Raw genomic sequence first — 26,793 nt, forward strand, 5'->3', positions numbered from 1 at the left:
ACAACAAAAGGTGAAGTGTGAGCTAAACAAACAGACCTAATCACCTTCTTCTTCTTAGGGGTAAACAAAATGGACGCTTAATCAAACTGAATTCAATGTAATACTAACTAAGCCCAAACCCCCCCGTGACATCAGAGCCGATGGTTTGCTCCACTCAGCTGGCTTCAGCATAAAAGTCTGTTTCACCCTTGGCCACGCCTTTTGTTCATTCCAGGAAGTGCCATGCTCCCACAGCAAGGTAACTCACTGTGTGGCTCCAGCCATCACAGTCACCAAGAGTTGGAATTGTTGACTCAATTACTGAAAAGTTTGAGTGTGACAAGGCTTGTAAATGCTGCAGCATAGTTAGCAACTTTCAACAGACTATAGAAACTTCACTCTGACTGTTTGTGGGTGTGGGCTTCAGTGTTTGTCATTGAAAGGGGCCTATTTTACACCAATGAATGCATAATGGCAAATTGGAGTGGATGCAAACAACACCAGCACACAGTGATTTAATTTCCTCTGCAGCGCAATTTGTGATGCATTTAAACCTTTGTGTTTGCTTTGTGAAAAAGTCTGTGTTTTTTGGGCGAGTTTAGTGGGTAGTAGTCACAGCAATGTGGGTGAATGGAGATGGGATCGCTCTTGAGACATCTAATAAACAGCATACCGTTGGACGGTGTGAAAACAGAAAATATTGTCCACTGACCAAAAGTTTTATATCTTGGTTCATGAAGTAAAGTCAACAGACTGGGTCGTTCACTGTACCATCACTCAGAGTTTAAAAAAATCTGTTTGCCTTTTTAAAGCAGGACATCCACATTGACCATAGCAATCCACACCTGTCTTAGTAACACTGAATCAAGTCGACACTGGTGATGTTTTATTCATCTGACATGTCCAAGGCTTCCGATAGATGATGTTAAATTAATGCAGCATATCCTGGATAGTGAACTGTGCCCTCAGCTGACTGACTGGCTGCACAGCTAGCTTTATCATACAGAGAAGAGAAAGGCTCATATGGCTCTTGGACTGATGTGTCATCAGATTTTCATCAAGGAGAAGTGGTTTCTTCTCATCTGTTTCTTGACCAACTGTTGTTCAAGGACAAACTGGACAGTGAATGTTTTACATAAATAGCAGCAATAATTATTTTGAAGGCATCCTGGAGGACATATCTATGACAAAAGAGTCAGAGACAATGGATGCATTAGAACATTTAACAACATGCTGCTAGCCAGAGGGGTACTATCCGCAATGTTGTACTGCGACAAGTACATTGGCTTTAAACTTTATAGATGCATAGCAGCTTGTATGTTTCCTTTACTGGAGGCAGTAAAGGAAGCATACAAGCTGCAGTACTTCCTAATCATCCTTTCTGCAGATAAGCTGATAACAACTTTCAGAAGTTTGTTATCACAGCCAATAAATTGCCCCAGTGTTTTTGGTGGGGTATAGAGTAAAAAACAAAGATGCTCAACTTCTTCAATTCTGAAAACCGTCATAAAAAATGCAGAAACCTTAATTTCCTCTGTCGATCTTTACTTTTTTAAAGAGATACAACAAATCAGTTGTTTTCAGTCAACGGTTTGTGTAGTAGGTAGCCTTTGGGTGAAAGGTCAGGGGCTTCACTTAACCACCTAATGGATGATGTCACATTTCTTCACACCTGACCAGTTCATGCTTCTCCTAATGCATCTTTGGTGACCACATGCGATCATATCTTACTTCCTTCCTTCACGTGCAAATTAACCAACAGGCCAATACACCTCCATTAGCCATTAAAAAGTATCAAAGGAGGACAACAAACCATCAGACAGACTGCTTGCATCACATGAAAGAGTATCAGTGAGGAGTGTGTCATTAAGAACTAAAGTGATAAAAAACTTTGTTTGATTATGAGATCTGATGAGCATCTTTAACTCTGTTGGTCATCTGTGAAATACAATAACTGTGGTGCATACTCAACTCAGTTTTATGAAGACACAAATTTCAGTTATGAAACATCCTCCCCTTTGCATTTATAAACAATGATGAAGTGATGTGACAGTCTCCTGATTTAGTCTTTCTCAGCATGTAGAGAGGTATTATATGCATTATAATGGGGCAATCTAAAGATATTGATGATCAATGCCAGCAGGAGAAATATGCTAAACACATGCCCATGTGCTCAAGTTGGGAGTACATGGGCATGGGCATGTACATCTGGCTAAAACTGTACAAAGTGCGAACATAGTAGCCTGAGTGGTTGTGCTTGTATCCTTAATGTTGCATAATGGGCACGTCCTTATGCATGGAGGTGTGTGCAATTAGCTAAACTGGCTCAGGTAATTTTAATACAGCAGCCAAATTTTCCATGAACCCCAAAACCTTGAGATTCAAACTAAACCGATGGTTTGTTTACAGGATGGATTTCCATGTCGAGTAAGGGACATTTACATTGCCTGCAAGATTTATTCACTTTAGTGTAGTGATGTGTCATGATCAAAAGCTGCGTCTCTGAGAGCCGATGCTTTATAGTGAATCAGAGGAGCCGGCTCCCATCGGGAGAGAGCTGGCACCCAGTTATTTCCTTTCGCTGCTTAGCTCCCACAGTGCTCAGCCCCAGCTCTGCTCACAGCAGAACTTTGTTTTGATTGGTCAGCATGGCGGCCATGCGGCCAATCACATGTGAGGATATAGGATACAGGTGGTGGAGGGGAGGCTGTGTATTGGTGCTTCATCTGTTCCTTCTGAGAGGGTAAGGGTTCTTCTCAAAGACAGGGCAAATTCTCACAGAGAGGAGAAATCGGATCAGCCCATCCAAGCTGAGGCATCTGCTTGTGTTTGGTTCTGGTTCTGTTTGCTTGAGTTTGGTTCTGGTTCTGTTTGCTTGAGTTTGGTTCTGGTTCCGTTTGCTAGAGTTTGGTTCTGGTTCTGTTTGCTTGAGTTTCTAATCATAAACCTAACCCTAATGCAAACCCTAACCGTAACCCTAATCCAAACCTTAACCCTAACCCTAACCCTAATCATAACCCTAACCCTAATCCTAACCCTAATCCAAACCCTAACCCTAATCCTAACCCTAACCCTAATCATAATCCAAACCCTAACCCTAACCCTAATCCAAACCCTAACCCTAATCCTAACCCTAATCCTAACCCTAAACCCTAATCCTAACCCTAATCCAAAACCTAACCGTAACCCTAATCCAAACCCTAACCTTAATCCCAACCCTAGTCCTAACCCTAATCCTAACCCTAACTCTAATCCTAACCCTAATCCAAACCCTAACCGTAACGCTTATCCTAATCCTAACCCAAACCCTAACCCTAATCTTAACCCTAATCCAAACCCAAACCCTGACCCTAATCAAAACCCTAATCATAACCCTAACCCTAATCATAACCCTAACCCTAATTGTAACCCTAACCCTAACCCTAACCCTAAACAGGTTCTGTTTGCTTGAGTTTGGTTCTGGTCCTGTTTGCTTGAGTCTGGTTCTGGTTCTGTTTGCTTGAGTTTGGTTCTTGTTCTGTTTGCTTGGGTTCGGTTCTGGTCAGGTTCTGGTTTTGTTTCGGTTCTGGTACTGTTTGCTTGAATTTGGTTCTGGTTCTGTTTGCTTGAGTTTGGTTCTTGTTCGTTTCTGGTTCGGTTCTGGTTTGGTTCTGGTTTGGTTCTGGTTCTGTTTGCTTGAATTTGCTTCTTGTTCTGTTAGCTAGAGTTTGGTTCTGGTTCGGTTCTGGTTCTGGTTCGGTTCTGGTTCTGGTCCGGTTTGGTTCCGGTTCTGGTTCTGGTTCTGGTTCGGTTCTGTTTCTGTTTGCCTGAATTTGGTTTTGGTTCTGTTTGCTTGGGTTTGGTTCTGGTTCTGTTTGCTTGAGTTCCATTCTGGATCGGTTCTGGTTCTGGTCCGGTTTGGTTCTGGTTCGGTTTGGTTCTGGTTCAGTTCTGTTTCTGTTTGCTTGAATTTGGTTCTGGATTTGTTTGCTTGAGTTTCGTTCTGGTTCTGTGTGCTTAAATTTAGCTCTGGTTCCAACTCTAACCCTAACCCTAATCCAAACCCTAACCCTAATCCCAACACTAACCCTAATCCTAACCCTAATCTATACCCTTACCGTAAACCTAATCCAAACCGTAATCCTAACCCTAATCCTAACACTAACCCAAACCCTAACCCTAATCATAACCCTAACCCTAATCATAACCCTAACCCTAATCCAAACACTAACCCAAACCCTAATCCAAACACTAACCCTAACCCTAACCCAAACCCTAATCCAAACACTAACCCTAACCCCTAACCCTCGTAACCCTAATCCTAACCCTAATCCAAACCCAACCCTAATCCCAACCCTAATCCAAACCCTAACCCTAATCCCAACCCTAATCCAAACCCAACCCTAACCCTAATCCCAACCCTAATCCAAATCCTAACCCTTATCCAAACCCTTACCCTAATCCAAACCCTAACCGTAACCCTAATCCAAACCCTAACCCTAATCCTATCTCTAATCCTAACCCTAACCCTAATCATAACCCTAATCATAACCCTTACCCTAATCCAAACACTAACCCTAACCCTAATCCTAACCCTAATCCCAACCCTAATCCTAACCCTTATCCAAACCCTTACCCTAATCCAAACCCTAACCCTAATCCTAACCCTAACCCCAATCTAAACCCTAACCCTAATCCTAACCTTAACCCTAATCACAACCCCTAGTTCTGTTCTGTGGATATGTTTGCAGTTTTTTGGTTATTTGTACAATAAAAAAGTTCTTCTTTGGGAGCCGAGTCAAAAGAGCCGGCTCTCTGAAAAGAGCTGAACTTCCCATCACTACTTTAGAGTTCCACTGACTTCATACTGAAATATTTCTCTATAAAAATATACTAAAACAGTGATTTTTAGTACTTGTGATTCTACTTGGACTCAAATACACAGAGTTGTACTTGCACTCAAACATCTACTGCATTAGGACTTGGGAGATTGAAAGAAGGACACTGGCTTATTGATAAAGACTTTTTTTCAAGATGAGAACAATGGAGGGAGGACCCATGTGCAGAAAAATAAGATTTTTAATAATAAGATAACAAAAAGATACAAACAAAACTTACTAAAATATCTAATAACTAAATCCAAAACGAAAACACTGGAAACACTGGGGATAAAGAAACACAGGGGACACAAGGAAGACGTACAATGATCCATCACGGGACAGGGGAAACAGAGGAACTAAATACACAGTAATCAACACAGGTGTGGAACACAGGACACAGGTGAAACTAATCAGGTTGATCAAAAAAGGAGGGAAACACACAAGGGCAGGAAGTAACACTAAACTGGACACACAGTGATAAAAAACTACAAAATAGAAACAGGAAACAAAATAAACCAGACTAAAACACAAAAAAATACACAGAGGACTACAACAGAAGATGTGGATCACTAAACACAAGGAAGACAAAGTCTAACATATAATACAGACAACAGACAGGGAGGAAACACAAAGGAAAAAAAACTAAAGATCAACTCATGACACTTGTAAAGTTTTTGTTGGGGTCTAAGACCCCTAATCATTTTTCAGTTTTGAGCCGGAGCTGGCATGTGTGTTCACCTGCATGTTCACAAGCAGTCTTGGTCAGTTTCAGCTCCAGTCAGGATGCCTCAGGAGGTGTTGAGTCATGGGTTTTGCTTTCAAAGATTTTACAGAAGATGCTAAGAAAAGCAGTGCCACATGTTTGCTTTGTATAAGAACCTCTGGGAAAGCTCAAACTTTAACAGATGTCTGTATGAGATGCACCCAGAAAAGTAAGAAAAATATGGTTACTTGGACTGTTGATTACATTACTGTTAATGTTAGAAAACTTAAGTGACTAAGCCAGTCAGGGTTGCAAGATAGAGCTGACAGTTTCCAGCCCAAAAGTTGTCCAAAAACCGTTGAAGTGCACAAAAAAAATGCCCAAAATATATATTCAATATTACATTATGTTATGCTATTTTAACTGCCATAAAATACAACATAAATTCGTACTGACATCCAAATCAAACATAAAATAACTCTTTAATAACAAACAGCTGCTTACAGCAATAGCTGCAAACAAATTTACGGTCCGTTACAGTCACCTCCTGGACTAAATGTTACCCTCCACATATTAATCTAGAGTCATCAAGTAGCTTTACCAAAATCTGCTGCACATCTCCATTCCTTAACAAGCAGCAAGTCTGACAGAGCTGACAAAATAACAGCAGAGAACTATCGCTTTTTCAACGCTGCAACTTCGTCCAGTGAAGGCGCTGCGAGATGACGATGTTGCAAAAAAGATTGTGTGTTTCTTTACAACACTGATGTACGCTGCTGTTGAGTTTGCGTCATAATAATATTAGTATCTCCTCCCACCTGAATGTTGTGCTTAGTGACTAGATGTGACATTATTTAGTTCAATAAATGTTTTTTACACTTATCTTTAAGATACTTAAGTGTATTTAACACAATTAGAAACCCTCCCAACTCATGGAAACCCAGCCCAAATTATGTTAACCCGCCCAAGCCCATTTTAACCCACACAATCCAAATTCAAAACTGCACAATTGGGCAGAAAACCGCCCAATCTGGCAACACTGTAGCCAGTGGGTCTCATCTCTTTTCATATTCACTTTAATTGGAGAAACTGGTATCACCTCAAATGGTATTATCTCTTTACAAAAATACAACACCTTCATATCTTAATCCTTCTCAGTTTTTTTTCATTCATAATTCTCATATGGAATACTTCGAGAGGCAAGATCACATTTCATATTATGATGCATTTGTGTGTGTGGTTGTGTACCTGCACTAACAGTTAATAACTATTCTTGAATCTACCCATGAGTTCTCTTATTTTTGTCACTGTAATGAGCTGCTGTCTTCTGTGTCAGGCTTCCTGCCAACACACTGGATAGACTGTGAAGGACGTATTAAAATTAAATATGGTTTGTGTGCATGTGTCACATGATTGATTTATGTATTGAGAGTTACACTGTTTCAGTTTTAATATTCTTTTTTATCTTAAGCTTGAGGTTTGAGAGCAACTTTACATGGGTGGAAAACCCTGGTAAGCAAAGTAAAACAAATTTGGGTTTGTGTAAGAGTGTTTGTGTGTGTGTGAGAGCGTGCTTTCTAGTTTGCATTTGTTAAAGCAAATGAGTGTTATCTCAGCATTTTCTCTGAATATAGATCACAAAACTAAACAGGGACAACAGTGGTTCTATTTCTTCTCATACATCGCAACACAATCTCAATTACCTGCACCAGTGGGCATAATATGAACACAGAATTTATGCAAACATTTTTAATGCACTATTAGCATTGCCATCACCACCACCGCTTCTCTAGCGAAGGTGTGTATGTGCATGCATCTGCTTCTGTGCCAAGGCTTATGCTTTTTAAGTTTGGGGGAAATTCCTTTTTTTTCTTGCATCAGGGTTGACTTACAATGATTTCTGCTTGGTGGGTAAATTATTTTTTTTAAAGTATCTAGTCTCCCTTAAAGTGCAGCTGAGCAGACCACTAAATGTTCTAAGGAGAAATTCAATGTCACATCAAAACAAAGGATGGCAAGATTTTCTTCATCAGAGCAAACAAGACACCTAGAAGGAATCAGAAAAAAAATGGATGTGAGGGAAAGTAAAAATAGGAAGGGAGTCAAAGAGAGGGAGAATAGACACAAAGAAAGAGAATGGGCACCCATCCTATTGAGTCTAATCCTTGTGGTTCTTGATAGAGAAACCAGGGTGAAAAGTTTGCCACCGTTACGCTAGAGATTAGTCTAACTCAAAGGAAAATAAATAAATGTAAGGACAACACACATGCAGGCAACCTCTGATATGAAGTTCCTCTTATGTCCCCTCTGGGTATGGGCAGAAGGGTGCCACTCTGACTCCATCACAGCCTCTGTTTAGTCAAAAGATGGCACTAGAACCACACCTCTACACCTTTGCCTTTCACTATTTAACCAGAGTGAAAGTGGGGGCAAACAGAGGAGAATCAAGTGTTGAAGCCAAGTGATGGAGAAACTGACACGCAAGAGATGGTATAAGGGGCAGGAATAAGCAGGAAAGAACAAGAGAGGCAAAGGAACCTGTATGCATTTGCGTAAGAGCCTGATTTAGCAGGTAGTATAATTGATTTAGAAAAGCAGAGTGAGCTAAACCTGGGCCCATCGCTCAGGCAGGGGGTAGGAACTAATCTTCCACTGCCGGTGGGGAGAGAGATCGTTTTACACTGCCGCTCCCCCTGGGCTCCTTCCTAAAAATCTGAAGTGACTCAAGCTCATCATCTACAATATAGCCAAAGCAGTGGAGCGAGAAAGCATATTCCTGCTGGGCATAAGTGCTGTCACGATCACTTAGTATGTTTGCTAGTGTTCGAGGACTGTAAGTGGAGCTGGAAAGAGGGAGGTGGAGAAGATGTGCACACTGACAGATGGAGTCCCTGATTGTTTTCCTCTGTCTAATGTCTTCCAGTTCACTTCTTGTACTGGATAGACGGACATCTTCTAGTGTAGCCAGAGCTTGTAAACCTGCTTAAATTCCATTGTATGCCACTTTAATTTGTTGCTCGATAAAGCCCACTTGTTGTTTGCTCAGGATATGAAAAGCAGTCACGCATGGATCATATCCTAAATCACTGATTGTTTTTATTTGCATTACTCACGCAACTAAATGATTGTAAATTTGCCCTACAGTCCAGCTATTTGGCTCTTTAGTCAAAATGGTTACAAGACAGTCATTTTCCTAAAGAATAGTTTTGGGCTTTTTGTGCCTTTACTGAGAAGACAGGACATTGGATAGAGTAGGATACTGGGAAGAGAGAGTGGAGGAAGAAATGCAGCAAAGGGTCGCTGATTGGAAGTGAACCTGGGCTGCCCTCTTTGAGGGCTATAGCCTCTGTATATGGGATGTGTGATATGCCCACTGAACCATAACCAATGCCCCCCAAGACATCAAATTTCCAATATAGCAAACATATCTTCTGTTTAAATTTCGAAACAATGTTGTCATAGTAGTTTTCTTATCAGTTCAACACTAACAGGAAACTGTTCTACAATTAGAAGTTTTGAACTGGTTATTTACCAGTCCTCATTTTATGCTAAAGCCACTTTATTGTCTTGGAGAGTTTCCAAGTAGACAGTTCTCCTTTAATTGTTTCAGAGTTCTTGGATAAATGTATCTGGGAGGTCATCTGATTGGGTCCCTTACATAAACAACATCATCAGGAGACAATGTAATACAGAGAGAACATGAGTGAGACAAATAAAGTGGCATCTGTGTTTGTGAGACTAATAATGAGAGTTTAATGAGTGTGATAATCATAATCTAATTTGATGTTGCGTTCACTTGTGACTGCAGGGACATATTCTTTTATTTTTTCCTCTCCTTTTGCCCTAGCCATGTTGTTGCATTTTAAACTGCTGCTCTATACATGTGCACGTGTTTCCCATGTTGTTTCTTCTTATACTTCATTCTCTTTTAAAGCACCCAACTGGACTTTTCTTCATCTAGTTTTCTTCTCTGCATTCACGACCAATCTGTTCTCTTTCAACATTTGATTCATTCTCCTCGTTTCCGTGCACTCTCATTCTGTTCTCCAACAGTTGGCCAATGAACCCTGTGAACCCTGTGGACCCACCTGATTTCTTTTCGTCACTCCACTCTCTCTACCACGATTTTCACTCTACTTCTTTAACCCTCCATTCTCCACAAAACCTCTGACTTACATTTTCTCACTACCTACTGACCACTTCAAAGTCCAATTTCTGTGTTACAGAACTTTAGCAAATAGGTCTTTTAGTACATTCTTAGTCAGAGAATGAGCAAAGGGTGGCAGCAAGGAAGTGTTCGAACACCATTTATTCAGGTGGCAGCTCTTTTGACCCAAAAATTCTAAGTTTGGGAACACCTACTTATTGAAGGACCATGTGCTTTTACCTGCACTCTGTTTTTTTCCCCTCTTGCCCTGAGCTTAAATACTCCAGTTCCAGACCCTGAGAAACCAGCTGATTTTTTTTTTAGTACTTTTGTGGCTCAACTTTTCCTTTATTTATCTTTTGTTCTTGCTGTTTTACTCTTTTGCCATTTACTCATGATAACATTGCTATCCTTTTCTATACTCGTCTTCATTTTGTAACATAATGTGATCACTCTAAAGTTGATCTCTTTACCCGCCACACCACTATATATTTATGACAAAATGCTCAGTCATGCCCTGGTGACTGAAAGGAAGAGGATAAATGTGAAATTTAGGTCAATGCCACAGTAGGGTTTACTAAATCACAATTTCAATCGGTCTTGAAATATAATTTGTCCTTCTACATAAAGAAATTCAGAGCAATATTTTTTTAGTTTCTGTAGTCAATGTTTGTAATTAGGGCTGTCAAGATGTCAGATCTTCTCCTCACATTTACAGTGGCCAGAATAAAATAAGAATGATATTATTGAGATATGCATGGAAAAGTCATGCAGTCAAATTAAGGAAAGACAAGACAAGACTGACATATCATTCATTAACTTAACTAATAAATGTGATTGAATATCTCACATGCCATTTTTGTAAAGTGTCTTGAAATAACATTTGTAATGAATTGTTGCTATATAAATAAATATTGATTGGTTGATTTATCCTTTTTCAATGATGATCAAAGTTATGCTTCATCCGCGTCACCAGCCCTGCGACAGAAACTTCTAATTAGACAATGACTTGCTATCTTATTCAGCGAGTGAATCCGCATTAAACAGTGTCCTAAAACACCAGGCCATTTTTATGAAATCCAAAAAACTGCCAAGCTGGTGAGGAAACTTATTTTGGTCCAGGTAGAGTCATCTTCTCTAACATGATTTGCACTGCAGTAGAAGCAACACACCGTGGTAAAGAAAAGCTAGCTAGCTGGTAACTGAGTCTTCTGCTGCTGCTGCGCTTCTTTGTCTTCCCTTTGTATTTTGCAGGCGGCGACTAATGTGAAGAACCACCACCACCCCAATGTTTGTTACACAGTACTACTTTACGCTGCTTTTTTGGCGCAATGTAACCTTTTCTATCCTTTTTAAGGATGGTTATCTTTAATACTGGTATATCGCAACAGCTCTATTTTCTCTACTTATTTCTTTATTCGCACAGTAGCATGTGGTACATTTCCAAGATACCCAGAGGTTGTATAATAAATCTAAGAATCTCATCAATTAGAATAAAGCTCTGTCATTTAGCGCCCCTGCAGGCCTGCAACACTTCTGTTAAAAAGTCTTGATTTGGAGCGCTTTCTTGCAGCTGTTTTTCTGGTTTAGTGTGGATTTGTTGTGGATTTGCAGCACAAGTGCTGGTAATGCAGTTGCTTCGGCTTATTGCAGCACATTGTTTTAATATACAGTGTGTTTCAGCAGTCACATTTGTTTTAATCTTATGCACACCTATTTGTTTTTGGATTCGCATTGTTTCTGCATTTGCTGTATGATTCTCTCATGAACACTGTTCAGGCTATTGTAGATCGTCTGCCCTTCTCAGCCACCTTAAAAGTCTCTGTCAAACTGCTGTCTGATTATGCAGGAGGTCAGACACATAGCGTTTCCATGGTAGTTTGTAAACCTCTCCTGTCCTCCCTTTCATATTGTGCTCTTCTTTCCTTCCCAACCTCATTGTCTTTATAGGGGACAGTGATCGATGTGTTGCTCTAGCAGACTGTGACGAGGTTAAGAACTCTGGCCTCTGGGGGAGTGTGTGTGTGATGAACTCAACTGTTGATTGTGTGGGTGTGCACTCATTTGTGAGGGTGTGTTGCATGTGCATACTGTATATTACACTGGAACAAACTCATCTGGTGTCAACTTGGCTGTTAGGAAACCACAAGACCTGTTATACTGAAGTATGTGATTTTGTCTACGTATCCGTGTCTGTGCAAGAATGTGTGTGTTGTGCAAGAATGTGTGTGTGTGATTGTGAACTTGCGTGGAGATAGTTTGTAACTGTCAAAATAATGATTCCACCACTCAGTTTCTTGCTGTTATGCAGTGAACTGAGTCAATAACAATGACAAATCCAGAGTCAGTTGTGTCTCACCGTGTGCACACACATACACAAACATATCACTGTCATACTTCAGCAGTTTGAACCAGCAGTATTGATTGCTCTGCTGCAGAAACTCCTGTTGAGAGTTTGTCATGGTTTTTAGCCGACTGCTTCCTTCCCTGACAGCTGAGGAAGCTATTGGCTACGATGGACACATACATCTACCGACAAACAAACAAACAAACATTCAATTTTATATTATTAACTTTGCACATGAGTATGGCCTACAGATATACAATTTGAGTTTTTTTTAAACTGGGATTAGAGGGTTTATTAAAAAACATCAAGCAAGTACATGACATTTAATGACAAAAAAAACATCTCACATAATAGGGGAGAACATAAACCAACATGGGTAAGACATGATCCATTCTCATTTCTTTTCAGTACTCGGTGAAAAAAGTTCATACCTGGTATCAAAGTGTAATTTTTAAAGGTGACATATCATGCAAAATTGACTTTTTAATGGTTCTTTACCTGAAATATGTGTCCCTGGCATGTCTACAAACCCCCCGAGAATGAAAAAAATCCATTCTGCCCCTGTTTTGATTTCTACACCTTTCTGTAAATGTGTGTGAAACGAGCCGTTTCAGACTTCCGTGTTTTTGTTACGTAACAACAATATCCGGTCTGTCACGGAGTCAGAGCTCGGAGCTTGTTCAGCCCATAGACTGTATAAAATAATACTGAATCCCTCCCCCGTTTTTCATTACCTGCACAAATGTGTGCTAACAAGGAGCTTAGGAGGGAGGCATGCTAGTTGTAGGCTGTCTTAATAAACACAAAGGTCGGTTTTACTCCCCACGTCTGCAGATTTGAAGATCTAGTGGATGATTTTTATTTATCATGGATAAGTGCTAGCGCTAATTAGCATAGCCACATAGCTACATGTTCATAGCTGTAGCTGTAGCTGTGTACCAAGACACACGTCGACATACTGACAAATAAAACAAGAAACACTAAATCTGTGACCAATCCTTCATAAAAGGTCCTGCTGCCTTTCTGGCAGAGGTCGGTTTTACTCCCCATGTCTGCAGATTTGGAGATCTAGTGGATGATTTTTATTTATCATGGATAAGTGCTAGCGCTAGTTAGCATAGCCACATAGCTACATGTTTGTAGCTGTGTACCAAGACACACGTCTACATACTGATAAATAAAACAACAAGAAACACTAAATCTATGACCAATCGTTCAGAAAGGTCCTGCTACAGGCGCCTCTCCGTCAGGATCAGATTCAGAGGGTTGAAGTAACGTGATCTTTGAGCAGCCGTGTATATTCAGCCAACATGTAAACATTAGATCAACGTGCTGGAGAGCCGAGGCACATCCACTTCCGGAGGGGGCGTGGTCAGAGGGAAAACAGAGTGTTCTGATGAGGAATGAAGAAGAGGACTTTTCAGGCATGCCAAAATCTGATTTCAAAGTGTTTCTTTGAGCATAAACTTTAAAGACATGTTTTGGGGACCTCTTAGACCAATATATATTGATGAAACAAGCATGATATGTCCCCTTTAATAACCAAATCACACTGGGTACATAACTTTTGTGATCACGTTGTTCCATTGTATGTGGGCTATAACAAGGAAAGGTTAGGTTGAGAAAATGACTCATGCTGTGTGATAGAGACATAATAAGGTGTTTGAAAATCACCTCATGATGTCTGACACCATGCGCCTCTGCATCTTGGCAACTAGAAGTTACCATGGTGATGGAGTTGGCTCCAGTATTAACGATGACATCAGCTGATTATGCTGATGATGATAAAGGTGAAGATAAATATAGATTAAGAAGCATGAAGACGGCAATGAAATTGTGATGAAACAGTAATCCCATTCTAATGTTGATGGTAATTACCATACAGTGTGTGTTACACTTCATGGACCCCTGCCATTTAGCTTATCTCTCCTGCAGGCTGTCAGTGTCTAGGGGTACATGCCAATCATTCCCACCCATGGTTAGTGCTCATCACAAACAGTGTTCAAGGGTACTATAGCAGGGTATATGCCTAGAAACATAAAGAAACAGAACAGTCCAAACATACAAATGGGACATTTCATTTCTTAATCCAACTGGTGTCAACCATGTTAAGCTCTGTAATTCCTAGGTCACTTTCCTTTTTAGTTTTCTTTTCTTGATCAGAATAATAAAAACAAAGGAGAAAAAAAAATCACAGTAGGACAGCAAATTACAATTTCAGATAAATTATATGTTACTATGCAACTCAAAAATAAGAATATTGTTAACAGTTAAACAAGTCTGTAATTTGTTTAAGAAATTGAAAATGTGATATTAATACACATACATTTAAATGTTTGAGGCATTTTCTATTTTATTTTGGATAATTATGGCCTTCAGCTTTAAAAAATAAAAAGTATGTCTTAAAATTTGCAATACTTCATTTAAAGTTTGAATACATCACTATTCAAACAGTATAGAATATATATGCATCTCTCATTCTAGTTCAATACACACAACTACTATCATGAGGAAGACTTCTGATTTAGCAGAAGCAAAGTGACTCAACCCAAGCTCTCTCTCGTAATTCCCTTTTATACAGGTGATGTTCATTTCAATGCACAATGTGGTTTTTTTTTTTTATCTATTTGGGTTACTGCACAGGCTTTAAATAATTTAATGTAAAATCAATATTGAAATAGTCCTCATCCAATGTCCTTATCTTTGTTGAAGAAAGCCTTTTAAGACTTTTGTTGAATAATGTTGAAAGTCCTGTTATTGAGATGCACAGAGATGTATTTTGATTTGCTGTGCCTTGAAATGCAAATTCAGGGCCATGGCTAAGTGAGGAGTAGAAGAGTTGTAAATATCCTGTTTCTTGCCAAACAAACTGTGATTTGTTCCATAACTATGAATAAACATACATTTGGCAGTCTAAAAACACTGGCCTAGTAATACGATTAGATATGGAATCTTAAGGAATCTGGAAAGTTAATTTTAGACCTGTTTTTTCAGCTTAATAGGAATAATTTTATTTGTTGTAACTGTTTCAGTGCACTCTGCTGCAGACAATAATATTACTGTTTTCAAAACGATTGAGACAAGTGATTGTTCATTACACACACCTGTCTCATTTTCTCTTTTGTATGCAACTATTTCTCTGAAATGAAGCAGAAGTGATTCAATAAAAAAATTGCAAAACTCTCATTAATACTTATTTGATTACTTAATTATTTGCCAGAATCAATATAATATTTGATTTCTAAAATAATAGATCACTGCATGGATTGAAACTCAATGATCTTCCAATTATAACCCTAATAACAAAATGATAACATTAGTGTCATAGTTTTGAAATTCTTGATTAAGGTTTGAGTAATTTCACTTTTGTGAGTTAATTGTTACGTTACCCTCAAATTTCTGACTTACAACCTCAAATTCTGACTGGGATGTCAAAATTCTAATATTGAAATCAGACACTCAAAAGCACACAAACACATCATATGAAATCTGATCGTATCTCTCAAGGCAATCTGTATGAGTACTATGAATAAAAGACAAACTGAGAAAGATTAAGATGTGAAGGTAGCATTGTATTGTTGTGAAGAGGGAGATAATACAGTTTGAGGATATGCAAGTTGTTCAGAATAAAGTAAGTTGAGACCTTCCTGAAAATAACAGGATACAAACGACAATAACATTTATTTTCTCCTTGAGTGCCATTGGACTGACAATTATTTTGAACTTTAAAAACCTCTGGCACAGAAATCAGTCTTTGTACTCTTCTTTTTCTTTTTTATTAGCCTTATCCGACTGAGTACTTTCTGGTTCTTTTTGAATGTATTCTTTTCTTGCAGACTAGAGACTGAATGGCACACAAGAAATAATGAATAATCTTTGAATGGAGAATGGTTTCCCTATCTCTCTTAAATGGAATGTTGGCTTTCCACTGTCCTTATGTAATCCCATTAGTTCTTTGATATAGACTATAGAGTGACTATGAGCAGGAGTGTGTGTGAAGAGATGACTTTGACAGAATGTTATGAGCTCATATTCATATCAGAGGACAAAAGGAACCCACGCACTGCTGCAAAAAGTCTCTGTAGAGGCATATTATGCAGAAAAGTATAAAAAGTTAGCACAGCCCTTGCAGAGCCTTAAATCATATTTGATGATGAAAAACTTGTATGGAACATTTTAACTTGAACTTTGCTTGCAAGGTAGATCATTACAGGATATTCTTGTGTTTTTGGCAGATCCGTATAGCGATCGCTGCTTATGAGAAGTGATTTGCACTCATTGAAAGGGCCACCACCTCCAATTAAAAGAAAAGTAGTCAAATACAATTACAGGAATAATTAAAATTAGGCTCTTTAGCTTTGGGGTAAGATGTAAACACATTGACCTGTTCTGCTCTGAAAATTATATACAGACAACAACTTTTGAATAAATACAAACCTTTATTTATAGTAAAATGATATGTAATAGGTTTTAACATGATCATATAACAGACTTTTGACCACAGCAGTGAGGGGATTTTAACCCTACTTTGTTGCAGTCAGAGGGTCTCCATTGGGTCCAGCAAACTCACTCCGTCTTAGTTAGGATGCTCATCTGTATGGATCTTCACCTGATGAGATCAGTACTGTTGCCGGTCACAGGATGCAGAGATGACGATGAAATCAAGCTGGTCTTGTCCACCCCGGTTTATCTCGGTAGAACCGTCTTGTTGGTTCTGCTCACACGAACACATTGGTCCCGTGTCCACTGTTGGTTGTCAAAGCCAAAGGTGGATAAGTACTGTAGGTATATTATCTCACCTTTTCTGGAGCCACCCAAGGTGTTTGAAGTCCAGTGTGAAGTTTCTGTAGTCTGTGAAGATTTGGGGTACTATGTCATCTTCTGATGTTGGTCCACTATGTTAGATCAAGTCCAAAGTTAATGCAGCTGTTTACCAGGGGATTTTAGAGCATGTCATGCCTCCATCTGCTGATAAGCTGTATGGAGATGTTGAATTCCTTCTCCAGAAGGATTAAGCACCTGCCAACAGTGCCAAAACTACTCACATGGTTTGACTGTGATTCTACTGTGTCTAAATTGCCAGCTAACTCACCTGACCTACCTGACCTGCAGCCTTCTTAAAAGTCTCTGGGTGGGGTTCCATCTAGGGACTCCGTAGGTCTACCGGAGGACTTAAATGCTAACACAAGCAATAGTGAGGAATCTGGAGTGGGATTATTGGGAAGAACGGCCTGCCTGATATAAAACTTGAGTTGTTTTTGGATATTGTTGGGCAGTGAGGGCAACACTTTTAGGAACTCCTGATGCCAGTCAGCAGGACCTTTGAGAAGGAGGCAGAGGAAGACTTGCCTATATCTATTATGGAAGTAGTTAAGTGGCAAGGTGCCAGGTATCTCATCTAGAACTGCTCTTGGTTGCTGAAAGCTCTGGGCGTTATTGACCTTTCTTTTTCTCCAACTTACTTTTACTCCAGTGAAAAAAATATCAGAATGCTTGAAAAGAAACCTAACCAATTATTAAACATTTGAAAATGGTCTTTGGACATGAACCAGCTTTTTACCCTTGCAGAGCTTCTGGAGCAAACTTGGGAGTTGCTAATCCATTCTACATGTTTTTTAGTGGAAATGCAGTAGTCTGACAAGTGTATCCCTTGGGGAGTCTTCTGGGGAGTTCTACAGTAATATTCGGTTTTGAGGCCATTGGTACGAGCCATTCACTTCTTGTTTGATAAAAATGAGAGCTTTGGCCTGGCCTTTGCCAGGGTTGCCCCATGTCACTGATTCTGTTTGTGATCTTCATGGACAGGATCCCAGGGGGCAGCGACAGGGAGGAGGGTTTCAGATTTGAGGGCCTCAGAATGTCATCTTTGCTTTTTGTGCATGATGTAGCTCTGTTGGCTTGCTATGGCTTGGACCTCCAGCGGTACTGGGGTAGTTTGCATCCAAGTGTGAAGCAGCTGGGATGAGGATCAGCACCCTTTGGTCTGAGGCCATGGTTCTATGCTGACAAACTATGGATTGCTCTCTCTGGGAGGGAAGTGAGTCCATACTCCCAAGTGAGGGAGTTGAAGTATCTTGGGATAAGTATCCTTTGAAGCAATATAACCCTCATATCAAATATTACATGCTGAGATTGCCCCCCTTTTGGTGTTTGACTGGTTGGACAGATTTATTTGAATGTGACCTCATCTATACTTTTACTCAGGGTTGGTTTTACCTTTTAAAAAATGGGGGTTTAATGCGTTTTATTTATATTATGACAGTACAAGAATTTGATAGTTACAATGAACAGAAACTTGCAAGTACATTTTTTGGGATAACTGGGACCTACGTACTTGAAGCAATCCAAAATCACAGTGTGTACAGTTTAGCTGACTGCTACATGACAGGTGCATTTTCACAAGGGGTAAAAACATGGCTATGCATGGAAGTTAAAACACACAGGATAAACAAGAACTCACTTAATCCTAGCAGGCATAGGAAATCAAAGAGCTGTTACAGAGATGAGATCAAAAGCGATGTGGATAGGACATAATTTTATTCCTTCCACCCATAACAACATTTTGTTTACAATATGCAAGCCTTTATTCGATAGGATAAGACAGTGGAGATAAATTGGGAAGACAAGCAGCAAAGGGGAGCAGGTTGGAATCAAACCTGGGCCACTTCAAGGACATCAGTCTCTGAACATGAGGTTCACAATGTTAACCATAAGGCCAAACCGGTGCTCCACCATGAATTTAGAGACACTATTTCACTCCAGTCAAATGCTTACATTCAGGTCAGTTTTTTGGCTAAGTCAAAACTGCTTTAGACTGCCCAATAAGCTGATAATTTAGTTGAGGTTGTATCTTAACTTAACCCAATATATCCCAGCAATCTTGCAAGAGGCCTTCATTATTGAAGGGAAAATCCCCCAAAGCCTTCTGACATTGCTTGGAGACTAAGATATCCCCATAAGCTAAACTAAGAGCCTAATGTATGCAAACAAGAGAACAAGACCCAAGTTTTAAGTTCTGGTGACCACAGCTATATTGTGACTAACATATATACATGAGCAGTTAAAATCAATGAACAAAATGTTCATAAATGAAACATTCTTGATTCTTAGACTCCTTAAAACTTAGTTTCCTGTGACAAAAAGGATCCACATAGCTAATCAGCCTCCATGCTCTTCAAGAGTTATGCATAATAAAGTGAATTAATAGGTAATTTGTTTGGAGATTTATGTTTTGCAATTTCATTGTCAGAGTAGGTGACACATTTGAGAACTGGTGGATATGGAATGAAATTCTTCAATTAGACAGTTCTTCCAGCTGACATACGCTTTATTGTACTCTTCTTATTTATTCGGTTCATTTCTATCTTCCCATTAACTCACAAATTGTCCTCTCTCTACTCTCCAAAGAGAATATAAACCATTGTTAGCACTTGGTTATTTATGAATTAACAAAGTAATGCACATGAATATATTGCTATCTAATTGATTGCCACTTTACAATGTATCAAAATTGAAACTCTAAATGATCTCACCCATGCCTAATCAAACTGTGTGGAACTTTGAAAATTAGTTTCTACAGTTGATTGCATTTTCACAGAAACCATGGCACAAACTTATGAAAAAAATGTGATAATTCTAATTATCATTCTAATGTCTTCAAATGTTTAAAGAAAACCTCAATATTTCACCACTAATGCTGCAACAGCAGCAGGGAACTATGGTTTATTTGATAAAAATGTGTTCATGGCTATTCACTTGGGATCACAAAATAAGGAGAGGGACAGTAGTTTAAGTTCTTCTCAGCACCTGTTATGTGCTTTGGTGCAAATCCACTATGTTTGATGTCAGCTAAAGCAGTGTCAAGAGATATACATCTGTGTAGCTAGGGATGCAATGTCTAGTGGGGAAAAAAGTCAGCTTGTTCTTTGTAATGCACCCAAAAACATGATATTTTCTTCAACTTGACCAGTTTTGAAGCCTCATCCTAACTTGACTGTGCTGGGTTTAGGTTATCAATTTTTTATGAAGGAGTTCTGGCAGAATGGTCAGAATGCAGAAACTAAACAGTTCCTTGTGCATCTGGATAAACTATATAGTGTGAAACTGGGAATTGGAGCTTGTTGATTCTTATCATGTCAAACTCGGGAATCTCTTACCTGTTGGTTATTTTATATCAAATATGCTGTTCTAAATGGTCTGGGCACTATGGTCTTTAAATCATACAAGCTCCCTCTGGGAAACTTCTAAGTTAGTCCGATGTTAAAATTGATATTATGCAATGACATACAAACATATAGCTCTTTAGTTTTTTGTCACTGAATATACTTCTGACCTATGTTATTGATATCAAAGAAAAACAACAACATTCTTTTAAGACCAAATATACAAAAGCTATCAACATGTAACTGTTAACATCAGATATAGGTATAGATACTGTACTGCTTTCGGCATGGGGCCATTCACGGGATGCCTTACATCATCTCTTCACAGGCCAAAAACTCTAGTCCCCGGTCCATCATAAACACTCTTGAATACATGCAAAAACAAACACACACTCTCATAGGGATTTTCAACCCTCAAACATAAGTATCAGTGCCACCAGCATGCCTTATGTACTCAACACAGAGTATGGCCATGTGATCAAGTATTAGCAGAAAAGTTTTCTTCTGGTAATGAATAATTTATTTGTTTTCGCGAAGGAGCAATATGGCGCCGACCGTCACGGCACACCGTCTCTCTGTCCCTGTTTCTGCCTTGTCTCCGTTGTTTTTAATTACGAGCGCCAGGCACTTCATGATATCTGGAACTTTGTTGGAAAGTTATCCTATGAAGAGTGCTGAGGGCATTTCTCTTGCCTACCTCCTTTCCTGGCATCTGTACGGGAGGAGTTACGCCGCCGCGAGCCGGTCTTCCTTCCCCGTAAGAGGGGTCACAATAGACGTGGACGTGCTCGTGGCAGATGCTCCGGCAAAAGTCTGCCATTTTGGGTGTGTGCGGAAGTTACCAAATATGGTTCCTCGCCCCATAAAGGTATTAGATTCTTTCCAATATGGTCAGCATGTTAAGCAAGCCAGTGTCATGAGGTTCCTTCTACATCTGCACATCACTACACTTTATGTACATGTTTGTTCATTTGGAAAGTTATGCTTTACAGAGGGATTGTTTCAATCCATAAATGGATTAGAGTTCAACTTTTTTTTATTTAAAAAACATTTCCAAAATTACACTACTTTTTCAAATGTTGGTTATGAAACCTTGGCCATAAATCAATATACATTACTTAGAAGTGAGAATGAATAAATACTACTTTGTATCAAGGCCAACTTCAGCTTCCCACCACATACTTCTTCTGCACTTATGTATCGAGCTGACGGAGCAGTAGAAAGTGAGCTGCAGTGGACTGCTTCCACTGATACACTGGCTGTGAGGTGAGTCAAGTGGCAAGGGGCTAACAAGGTCCTGTTAGAAACAAGACGGCTGTCTGTTGAACTCTGATAGCCCTGACCTTTTATTTGATACTGTAAGAAGCTTTCTTGAGAGAAGGGTGTGATGGGTGTGAATGTGTGTGTACGTGCGTGTACACAACTGGCTGAAAGTAACCGAGCAGATTGGGCTGTAAAAGATGGTGTAACTGTTTCCATGGTGTGATTGACAGGCGGGGAAGCAGGGTGCAATTCAGCATCTGATTTCACAGCACATCACATGGGCCTTTGTGTGTGTGTGTGTGTGTGTGTGTGTGTGTGTGTGTGTGTGTGTCTGTGTGTGTGTGTGCGTGCGTGCATGCATGCGTGCGTTTGCGCGTGTATGTTCCTCATTAATGATTGAGTCTGAAGTGAGAGTTCTTCAGATCAAACATTTAGCTGAATCAACAACTGCTGAGCCCATCAGACACACACTTTCTCTCTCTCTTCCTCTCTCTCTTCCTCTCTCTCTCTCTCTCTCTCTCTCTCTCTCTCACACACACACACACACACACACACACACACACACACAAATATACACACACCATAAAATATTATAGCTATCTTCCATGTCTTGAGATCCCTAAATCCAGGAGGCTCATCAATGCCAAACAGAGCTTATGAAAAGAGCCTTTTACATTTTTGAAAGAAGTGCTGAAGAAGGGCATAAAGTCCCATAGTGTGTATTTAGGCAGTGTTGGGTTTATTAACCCCATACACACAAGATGATGTACACTTTTTCTTCTAACTGAAAAAAGGAAAATATTAATGCCACCATTAGTTTTCAGCTTCCTGAAGCTTGTCCTTTTATATCTACAGCTATTTAAGAATGCTCCACCAGACTGGATCATGCCTCCTAAAGGTTTTACTTGCAAACACATTTGGTCACTTACACAGGCAGAAGCATGATCAATGACCCAGTGTCTTAATGTGCAGCTTAAATCAGCTTCTCTCTGTTGTGTTTATTCCACATTTTTCACAAGTCCATTCATGTAGTTGAAAGAAGCATATGACCTGAAAATCGTCTCATCCAACCAAACCACTATTAACTGATGCGTGATCCATGATCTCCATCCTGGCACATTTATGTACACATAAATTACCTCAGAGATCACAGATTTAACTCGTTAAAAATGGTATATGATGTAGGTAAATGATCAGTTACAACTGTGTATTCAAAGTTTCTGAATATGATAATTAGTATTTAAACATGTTGTCACTGGCTTACTCATTATATATATTCAGCCTCGACTGCAGATGAGCTTGAAGGATAAAAGACCAAGCTTACCCTGCTAATTAAATTTATGCATCACAAAACTAAGATATTATGCACTATATTAAGCTCAAAGTGATACTTTGTGTGTCAATTCAATAAGCCTTTTAAAGATTAAAAGTCTGAGAGACATAAGTAATTAGTGTTGATATTTCAGAAATGGAAACAGACACAATCTTGTTATTAGTAGAGGCTGCAAGACTGTGAGGCTAATGGACTTTTAAGTAGTAAAGCCTTCATAGGTAAACGTGAGAGCCTTAAAAGCACAACACCTGTTCTAAGGATTAAATAAATCTACAGAGGCGGTCTGGATGCTGCACTGAGGTTGATTTTGTCATTTGGGCTATCATCATAACTGCTTCAGTGCCAGCAGTCGTAATTTCTTTTGGAACACTTATATCCAGTGTACTGTTTCTCTTTGAGTGTCCTGTTTACTTTATTTCCTTGAAAGATTCTCCATCCAGTAGGAATATCATTAAATAGATCTGAAGTTGCAGGTTTGCTCACTGACACATCAGAAGTTTGACAGCCCCTGCAAATACCAAATCAAATAATGTTTGTAGCAAAGTGCAGGCCCCAAAAAGATACTCTAACACAAACAGTCAGCACAATTTCAACTTGGCAAAAGTTATGTACTAAGATGAAAGCATACTGTGGATCAACCTGTCAAACAGTTGATATGAATCCATCAAAAAGGAGGAACAAAAGAGCAGGAGCTCTTATCAGTAATGCCAAAGGAATTGTGACCTGCCAAGGGACCTCAGATACTTTATTTCACTTTCGGCCCACACGGCTGTGTCTCTTCTGCCATAATGGGATATAACAACACCACATCAATTCAAACATTTCATCATCTACAGTACATAATTTAAGATTCAGAGAATCAGGCCATATCTGTTAAGAAGGAAAATGACTAGATGGCCAAGATAGTCAGGTCGCCTGGCAGCTCTGTATTAAAAACAGACATAACTCTGTAGTATATGAAACAAGTGTGCCTGTACTGCTGGGGTTCTAAACCTTGCTGTGTGCACATCCGCTACTACAGTTCTCTGCGTTGTGGTCTGGGGTTGCGCTGATGGAAGGAAGGACACAGACTGCGACTGCGGCTGATGCTTCTTTAATTTGGATGTGACTTCCTGTACAAGGCAAAAGAAAACGGTCTCTGTAACATGCAGTCTCTGTAACATACAGTCTCTCACATTCGCGGTTCTACAGTCCCCTGTTAACAGACACATGGAAACCCTGTAGCTCTCTGTGGCATGTGTCTACTTATCAACTTCTTAAAATACATTTCCAAAGGGAACATACAACCAACAAAACTCTGCTGCATGTTCACAGTGTCACAGACAATTTAACTGCTTGTTGCTGCATTTTTCAGTGCTTTAGATACAGTATAAATGCTAACAATGAACACAGAAAACTTTCCTTATCTCCTCTCAGTGAGCCTAGCGCAAATTGAGAGACGTGCATTATTAACGTCATGAAAGCAGGGATCTCTTAAAATGACAGTACAGGTATAAACCATAGACTGTATAAATAATGGCCGTAGTATCCGTGACGTCACCAATCTGTTCCTGAGCGCTGTTTTGAAGCCAATCCATGGCAGCAGCCACATTGGAAATAAAACTAAACCCTAAACCGATACTGCGGATCCTGCTTTGTACAACAAGACAAAAGTCCAGTTAGAGACAGCAGTGACCGCAGTATGCAGTAAGTACGCACAGCAGAACATGTGTCAGATATAGCTGCACCTGATACATTTAATTTCTTTTAAAAACTGTACTTTTGAGTTGAAACAAATGCTGGTAATTTCAAAACTACAAGTAAAAAAAGGCATGGAAATGTCTTCTTTTTTGTATCAAAAAAGTATCAAACCATGACAAAAACGTATTGAACCGAACTGAACCGAGAATTTTGTGTATCGTTGCACCCCCATTCATTATGTCTGAAGCAAAAACAAGGGAATCAGAAGTGGTCATGAACATACTGTACCAACAATTCCAATCTCTCAGAAATTATATAAAGGATTGTTATGATTATACTTGACTTATAATTTTATAAGATAACTCAATTATCTTTTTTATGCACAGTCTGTTGACTTGATCAGAAGCCTATTGTTTTCTGTGGATTTCAGTTGTACTTGCAAAGTTTGAGTTGAGAGCACAAACTGTTTTTTTTTGTCATCTTTCTACTTATTCCATTGTGTTTTTTTTCTCCTCAACCCTTCCTTTTCAAAAGTATATTTTAACCTTACCCCTAGCTTTTTCTGCCCCTCCTCCAACCCATCATCTTCTCTCCTTCAATGTCTACACCACGTCTCTATCTTTCCTCCCACACTGGGCCATCATCCAGGCACATTGTACTGCATGTGAAGCTGTCTATGGCTGTAACTCACCCTGACAGGACATCCATCATTAGTAACAACCTTTAATGCTGCAGCGCTGTTAGGGATCTATTTCAGTTTAATAACACTAATTTGGACTTCGTAATGTATACAGTTTGACCATCAGAAAACAAAACTTATTCACACTTTCTTAGAACTCTCTGGGAACTGGACTCCTGAAACTGAAGGACCTTTCACTACTTTTCACTTTTATGCTATAAAAACTCCATTTGAAGACAGAAAAATGGAAACAATGACTTATTCATAAGGAACCAAAGAAATCGGACAAAGTTTGACATTGGAGAAAAACCTTTCCCTGCAGAAAATAAGTAACTTTTAAACAGAAGCAGACATGGGGAGTCTCTGCAAAAACAATCAGAAACGTGCCTTTGCAGTATATGATGTTTTTTTAATGAAGCAATTTTCTGTTGAGTCGATTAGTATGAGTTAAATCCATCAAGCGTAGGTCCAATCAAGCTTTGTCTTTGCTCTTTCTGATGTCGATTGTTGGCTGTACTCACTTGTCAATCCCATTCCTCTATTCATCCTTCCCACTGATAATTCACTTAAGGATGCTTGCGCCTCCACACCTAATTAATTCATACTGCGTATATTCTTCTGCCAATTTTAGATTTGTGTCAATCATGGGAAGAAAAACAGAAGCTTAAATACATGGAAAGTGTTAACTGTAAATTTAAGTGAGTTTACATCAGCACACATCAACTAATTCATCCCTAATCCAGATGAGGAAACTTTTACACTTAAAATCGACGCTCACTTGAAAAAGCACACAGAGTTGATATTTGAGCCTATCCCTCTGGTGTGAGTATAGTGTTTCAGTAATTGCTTAAACCAGGTTAGTCCAGGGTCACTCACTGTCATCTTCAGCTCTCCTCTGCTTTATTAATACCTAATAAGATGTAATTTTTCCATTGTGCCATTCAACACTCCCCCACTGTTCAGACTGATGAGATGTTCGACAGTTTTTCTGCCTTTGTCAGAATAAATTGAGGATAATCTTATTTTTTGCAATTTTAGAACATCCGCAGGGGTACCGCTGCCAATTAATTTAGATAATCAACTCTCTCCTTCCCTTCAAGTTTCTGTCTTTGGAGTCGTATTACCTTTTGCCGGCTTCTCTTCTATTCTCAATGCTTTTGTCTCCTTCACTGAAAAACTGTTGTGCATCTGCCTGTCAACTCTAGCTTTGTAGTTTTCCTGTATCCTTGGTTTATCCCTTTCTCTCTGTCCCTCGCATCACTTTGACTGCTTTGTCTCATTTGCAGGAGAAAGGGATGAGAGCAAATAAAAGGACGAGAAGACGGAAAGAAAAAAGACCAAGGTGAGGCAGATAAGAATAGGACAATAATACAGTAATGAGGGTGCTGTAATTAAGCAGTTCATGCTTTTCCCCTTCTCTCCCTCTCTCTGCCTCTCACACGCTCTCTCTCCAATCAGGCTCTCTCTTCGTAATTTTGCTTGATGATTCTCTGCAATCAGTGCTCTCATCCTATGACAGTTAATGAGATTAACCTTGAGACATACAGAGATGGAGCTGACTGACAAGTTGCCTTTTTCACCTTCCCACCAATCACTCAAATCACGTGTATTCACAAATGCATCAAACAGAAATAAATATGT

The 26,793-nt window shown here is 39.4% G+C and overlaps 1 long non-coding RNA gene across 1 annotated transcript; it reads left to right on the forward strand.

Moving 5' to 3' along the window:
• Positions 1-213: 213 nt before the first annotated feature.
• On the forward strand, positions 214-26,793 carry LOC117824968. Its single transcript, XR_004633755.1, has 3 exons — positions 214-238; positions 26,439-26,494; positions 26,611-26,793. It is a non-coding gene; the product is annotated as an uncharacterized LOC117824968 (long non-coding RNA).

This window comes from Notolabrus celidotus, chromosome 14 (genome assembly GCF_009762535.1).
Source record: "Notolabrus celidotus isolate fNotCel1 chromosome 14, fNotCel1.pri, whole genome shotgun sequence".
Lineage (NCBI taxonomy): Eukaryota > Metazoa > Chordata > Actinopteri > Labriformes > Labridae > Notolabrus > Notolabrus celidotus.